This window comes from Helianthus annuus, unplaced genomic scaffold (assembly GCF_002127325.2).
Source record: "Helianthus annuus cultivar XRQ/B unplaced genomic scaffold, HanXRQr2.0-SUNRISE HanXRQChr00c156, whole genome shotgun sequence".
Lineage (NCBI taxonomy): Eukaryota > Viridiplantae > Streptophyta > Magnoliopsida > Asterales > Asteraceae > Helianthus > Helianthus annuus.
Window position 1 is genome coordinate 6,814 of NW_023395672.1, and position 7,009 is coordinate 13,822.

The 7,009-nt window shown below is 31.2% G+C and overlaps 1 long non-coding RNA gene across 2 annotated transcripts; it reads left to right on the plus strand.

Moving 5' to 3' along the window:
* The first annotated feature begins 4,750 nt into the window (after positions 1–4,750).
* LOC110891879 lies at positions 4,751–6,949 on the plus strand. Of its 2 annotated transcripts, none has more exons than XR_002565628.2 (6): positions 4,751–4,991; positions 5,064–5,372; positions 5,518–5,563; positions 6,226–6,463; positions 6,538–6,640; positions 6,747–6,949. It is a non-coding gene; the product is annotated as an uncharacterized LOC110891879 (long non-coding RNA). The 2 variants fall into 2 exon arrangements; XR_004887742.1 differs by having other exon boundaries at positions 4,752–4,991; positions 6,382–6,463; positions 6,747–6,875.
* The last annotated feature ends 60 nt before the right edge of the window (positions 6,950–7,009 follow it).

Genomic DNA, 7,009 nt, shown 5'->3' on the forward strand with positions numbered 1-7,009 from the left:
TCAAAGGCAGACTACAGGTTTCAACCTTTCATGCAATAGCTCTACCATCAACAATCCAACTTCTATAACATTCAAAAGGAAAAGTTACATTAGTAGCAAAAATAGCTTCTTTTAAAAGAAATAATATGATAATGTAGTATCACTCCCTAAAGAGCTATCATACTCCCTCACCTGGATGTGAAATCTCTTAAAACCTTTCACGAAATTACATCAAAACTCAATCACTTTAATTGTAGTTAAATACCTACAAATTTCTACCCCTCATTTTAATCTCCACATAGCAATTATATTTTGTTAACAGTGTTTCTCCTATAACGACTTTTGTTTATGTAGCGGTGAGTATGACCTTTCAAGTCCATAACACATGGTGACCAAAAGAATTTTTGATGTAGATTAAAATGAGGAAAAACGGTTTCTATGTATTATTTTTCTTTTTGATGTAATAAACCATAAGAACATAGTTTTATTTTGAAAGGTTTCACATCAAAATAAGTTGCGTGATAACACCAAAAATGTTGATAAATAAAATGACCAAACGATTCCGGTTCCAATTCCAGGCCTAAACAACCTTCAAGAAACATTAGAGGAAGACATTCAGTATTAATATAATAAACAATTGCCAGAAAACTTTTGAGTGATTCAATCGATGATTCCATCAGTTATCATGTGATTTTTTAATGTTTCGACTTTTTTTGCTATTTAAAGAAACCCTCCAAAAAGCATGTTGAAAATGCCAAGAAAATCCTTCAAATTGATTCAAGAAAATCTTTGTTCTTATTATATATGTGTTTCTCTACCTCTACTAAAACCCCAACGGTTAGATAAACTATAGAAATGGAGTATTAACTATCTCAAAATCAATGTTCACATAAAAGCCTAGGCAGCCAGTACACACACGTTTAATTTATTTTCGGTACGATGTATATGTATGATATCCAAATCAAATAAAATGCTAATACTGGATTTATTTGTCATCATACAAAAAATCGCACAGATAGAGATAACCAACAGTGTTTCAACGTAAACGAATCAATCGACTAAACCCTAAAAATAATCCTAGATCACGATTAATACAAAGCTAGAGAAATTAAAATGCTAATAACATAAAAACAGCTACCTGCCCATTGTATGAAGGCAAAATCGAGGCTCGGCAAACCCGACTTTAAGGATGACACGCTGAGGAGATCTGGTGGTCAAAAAGGAGAACTTAGGGCTTGCGAAGGAGGAGAAGGGTGTCAGGTTAGAGCGCAGTTGTTGTCATGCGATCGAATCGATTTAGGGTTCAAGAAGAATGGAGACGTTTAATCGATTTGGTAAAGATGAAAGGTAACGTGGAAAGAGGCGACGTGAAGAAGCCAATGACAGTTACACGTGTTTAAGGAAAATAATAAATAAATTCACCGACCTTTCATTTTAAGAATAAGGTAAATATCTATATCTATACTATATTATAATGCATGAGTGATGGGCATTTTAAGATACCCAAAAAATAAGAACTTTTCCCCCACTTTATTTATAAAAGACCCCTAAAATGAGGATAGTTTGGTCTTTTAAACATTATTTATTTTTTAGCCCCTAAAATTATTACACTTAAATCCCTAAGGTTTTAACAAAATTATAGATAATTAGTTACAATTCACCCCTCCATAACAAACTTATAATTTTTTTTACGTATCTTGACATATCTTATAAACTATACCGTTTAAAAAAAATCCAAAGATAGTATGACGACCTACACATTTTTGTCGACGTTTCGGTAGTTGTCTTGTTCAATATCGACGCACGGATTAAAAGGTACAAGTCGATTATGCGTTAATGTACAAGTATTTAATACTTGTGATCTAATGTGCCTAATCTACAAAAATGGGCTCCATCTATGCAAACAAAAACAAAAGAAATTTAAAGTACCGTAACATAGAAGATATTATGTATCACATTTTATTTTATTATATTTTATAAAAACTTAAAACTAACCACAACAATCTTCCTGAATAAAGGGGTGGGAAATCTAAAGTTAAACCCTAATTTACTTCTATAGTTACTACTATAAATATAGGAGGACTCCTATATCTATTGCTAAACAAAGTTAAAAAATGAATCCAGTTCTGAATTCAATTGTTGTGAAATGTCAGTTTTGTTATATCGCAGCAGTGAATATTTTTTTCTTTTATTTACTTTTATGTGAATGTTAATTTATTTGATTTTTCAGATTCAGTTGCATGATGAACATGCCAATTTAAACAACACATTTGTCGAACAAGCTTCTAAGGTATTGATTTTGCTGGTTTTAAGTATTATTTTTGCGTATATCTTTCATATTAACATGTTCGTTATGTTATATTATATGTGTTTTTATTGCAGGATGATGGTGATAAAAGTATTGATATTATTTTTTATGGTGCAATGTTTAGTCCATACAAGTCTAATCTTCAATGTGAATTTAGTGAAGATGTAATTTTAAGGTTTAATTAATCTTTTTTTAACTTTTGTATTCAATTTTTGTCATTTATAGGGATCAGAAGAAGTTTGAGACTCAAAGTAAGAGATCCAAGAGACTCTCTTAATGGAAATGGGGGTGAGATTATTAATTTAGACGATTCTGAGGACAATGACAAAGAAGAAGAATTAGAAGATACTGTCGATTCAAGCCCAAACCAGAAAACCCGATTAAAAATACGTCGAGTGTCAATTCAGAAACGAACAGATTTCCTACAGTCTAATATGAAATCTATCAAGTGTTTTTATATATATATTTTTTTTCGTTTTCGGTTGTTATGTTTGACCTAGACGTATGAATAAAGTTTATTTTATATTTGAACTTTATCTTTGGTGTTAATATAATGCAGTTATTAACCATATTAATAAAGTTCAAAATAAAGTTAATATCTTAAATTTATAAGTCAAATGAATTTATATAAGTTAATATCCTAAAGTTGCAATAAATAGATATTGTAGTTAGATATAGTAAAGCTGAAACTATAAAATATTGCAGTTATTATTGGATATTAATCTAATAATTTGCAATTTTTTAATTAAAACGTAATAAAGTAATAAACTTTAATGCTAAACTAAAAAACTGAACTTACTATGATATAAAGTTAATAAAAAAATAATTATTTTATAAACATTTTTATAACAAGTAATATAAATAAAATACTCTAGAAATTTACAATCTTTACTAGATAAATTCTAATATGGGTTGCAAATTTTTAGGAATTATAAGTTCAACTATATTGTTATAGATAATATTAGTCAGTTCTAAAATAATTATTTACCAACTTGACTAGATACATAGTAGTAGATTGTGTTGCATATTTTTAGGGATTATTAGTTAAAAGTAGACTCATATAGATAAGATTAGTTAGGAACTAAAAAATTGAACTTAGTATGATATAAAGTTGATAAAAACATAAACTCTTATCATCCTATTTTTTATAAAAACAGTTATTGAAATGTTATTAAAATATAAATTTTTTATATTTGTAAAAAAAACCGAAATTTAACAATTTAAGTTAAAGCTCTAAAACGTACTTACGAGTGAAATACTATTTTTTATTTTTATAAAAACGAAAATTTTAAACTTAAAGATTATTGTATGGGTACTATGTGGATATTTAGAAAAAGTTATGAACTTTAAAGAATAAAATTATACTTTATAATTTAACCAATAAAATAAACAAACTTTACAATTATAACAACTTATCTCTTATTTTTTGTCTTTTAATTATTAATTTTTATAAAAGAACAAAACTTTTACATATGTGTAAACTTATGACATATATCCACCACAATAATGTTATCATAAATATTATACGAATAAGAAAACTACCAGAAACACGAGTGTCGCAATGCAAAGTGTCGCCCCCGCCGCATCGCGCGGGCACCCTGCTAGTATATATATACACACATACGAGCACATATTAGTTTTTTTAAGTTAATGATCAAAAGTTAACAAAGTAAGCTCATATTAATAAAATTTTAAAAGTGTATATTATATATAGTATAAGAGCGAAATTTTAAATTAAAAAGAATTGTTGGTCAACCACATAAGGTATTAATGTTTATATAACATAATAAGAACTTTGAAAAAAAAAATCATACTTACATACAGAGAGGTAGGATCAAACAGATTAGTTTTAGGGATTAGCATTAGGATTTAGGGTTTAGTTTTAAGGGTTAGCATTAGGATTTAGGGTTCATAGTTTAGTTTAGGTTTAATGTTTTAGGGTTTAGCTTTTAGGTTTATAGTTTAGATTATAGGGTTTACCATTGGAGTCTAGAATTTTTTTTTTTGGTAAAGGGTTATCCCGGTGATTCTATATATTCACAACCAAAAACACAAGTAGTGTAGAAAGCCCACACTAGTTCAATCATAGGACATGCCCCATGAAAGTAACAACCAGAAAAAACATACAAAAAAAGACAACCACCAAACAGCCGACCACTAGACTACCAATCTAGACTCAAAACCACGAAAGTTATCTAGGATAATCAGCCGCCATCATATGAATAAGAAGCTAAAAGAAGGGGCAATATTATGACTTTATGATATTATATCATTATATGAGTATTATCTCTATCTCTAATAAAAGAACTAGGTTTTGCCACTTGGCACCCCCACATTCCCCCTAAACACATGTCAACCTCTCAAGCCCTCTCCCTTATCTCTTGCCACGTGTCATTTTGCTGCGTTTTTTTTTTTTTTTTTTTTTGATTTTTCGAATTTGAAAGCTGGTGAGAAGAGGTCAGGAACAATTAATGAATGGCAGACCAACGTTTCTTTCTACATTCTCTCTACCTGCAAGTCAAAACATATGTCCAAAAACCCTAACTTTCCTTTCAAATTTCAAATGCCCTTTTTTTCATTTTCGTTCTCTCTCTCCCTCAAATCCAGATCCAAATGAAATTTTCGTTCTCTCTCTCCAGGCGATTTTGTAGATTGTAGATCTAGGGTTTCTGGCATCTTCAAGGTGGGTTTATGGCATTTTCAGGTGTGTTTCATGCTTTGATTATAAGAAATCTTTCACTATTCTTTCATCTTCATAATCTCCCACATCTCACAGATCTCACAAAACTTCATCATCAAGAATATCATTCAAGATCTCTCACCAGATGCCGTTTCATGACCAGATCTGTGAGGATTTCACCAGATCGATGAAGGTCTGCAACCCTTGGGGGACGGGAGAGAGTGACGGTGGTGATGATCCGGTTACAGGCTTCTATACGGTGTGACAGTGGTGGTCCTTAACAGCCACCATACATTGTTGACGGTTCCATGGTTAAAATGAGGAGAAAGACAATGCCAGAAAACCGTAGCCGCCGCTTCCCGCGGTGGTAGCTAGGGTTCCGGCGAAGTCTCCAACGAAGCTCCGGTAAGTTCTCCCCTAATTACATGTTCCATTGGTTTTTAGTTTGGTTTGTGTAATGAAGATTGTGACCATTACCAGAGATTCGAAGCAGAAGAAAAAAAAGAACCGTATTTTTTATAATTTTTAATGCAATTATCCTTCTTCACAGAGTTGATACTTTCAAGATTGATCATCTTCATACGAGGCTGCTGCTGGTAAAGTTCTAAACTTTTTTAAATTTTAACTTCAATCTTGTCATGATTCTTATCTGATTTTGGTTTTCTTCGTTACCCTTTTTGAATGATATCATTTGACCGTTGAGTCCCTTATTTATTAAGTATTTTAATGTTAAAATTTATTGTTTTCAAGATTATTTATGGTTGATGTTCTTTAAAGTTTTCTTCAGATTTATCTTTATTTGTTTGAAAAATGGTGTGGGTTGCATTACAAGTAGCCATATGAGTGGGTTGGTTAATGGGTCAATATTGATCGAGTCAGTTAGTGAAATTACAGGCCTTTGGTATTGGTTGGCCCTCTTTTATTTCAAAATTTATATTTTTAATAATTATTAATGTGCCAATTGTAATTACATAAAATGTGTCATTTCTGTACCATGTTTTAAATAAGGCTATGTAGTAGGTTTTTGCATTAAAGTACCATTGACTATTCGCAACATGCTTGGTAATTTTTTAAGCCATTTTATATTTGTTTCACCCATACAATACGTTAAAGAATTAAATGTATTTGAGGTTTTTCTGCACCAACTTTTGTTTTTCCCAAAATCCTTCAGACCCATTTTCGGCTTTTACTTTGTATTTTTTAGTTTTAATCTTTTTTTTTTACTTTTTTTCTCACAAGAACCAATATGCCTTTACAGACTGCAAAAGGTCCTAAACGGTTAATGAAAAAGGGTGAAACAAGAGAAAAAGGGTTTGCTCACCCTCTGCAGACGGCAGGCTATTCTCTTTCTAAAATAATTCGATGGTTCTGCCCTTCTAAAATGAATTTGCATTATATTTACTCACTTGTGCAGGAGTGTCTAAATCTCTCATGGTGGGTTGAAATTTGAATGTTTGGTGTTTGATTTAGGAGGTGGTATGTTTGGTGTTTGAAAGGTGAGTTGTACCTCCAAAATATGTCCAATCAACCCGACGCATTTCAATATCGTAAACATGATACATGTCAACAGGCACCCATTTTCAATGACGTATGCCCCGGATGATGATTACCTGAGTGTACATATCCGGACTCTTGGTGATTGGACTATACAACTAGGAACCGTCTTTTCTAAGGTATGTAACCCGTTATTTACTGTTAAATTTGGCAATCTAGGTCGTTTTGCGACATGTGTAGTAGTTGATTACATCACCTAACAATTGTTTTTTTGGTCTTTGGTAGGTATGTCAGCCTCGACATAGTGGAAAAAGTGGGCTTCTTAGAGCTGATTGCCAAGGAGAAAATCCAAAGGAAGTGTTTTTGAACCATTTATTCAAACATTCATAATTCAATAAAACATTTGTAGAAACATATTTAAGTCTTTTAGGACATAAATCTATTAATTAAAATTAAATTTTTCTACCCGCGAAGCTCGCGGGCTCTAACCTAGTATCATTATATGAGAAATTATATGAGAAAGAAGCATATGAATAACAAGCTAAAAG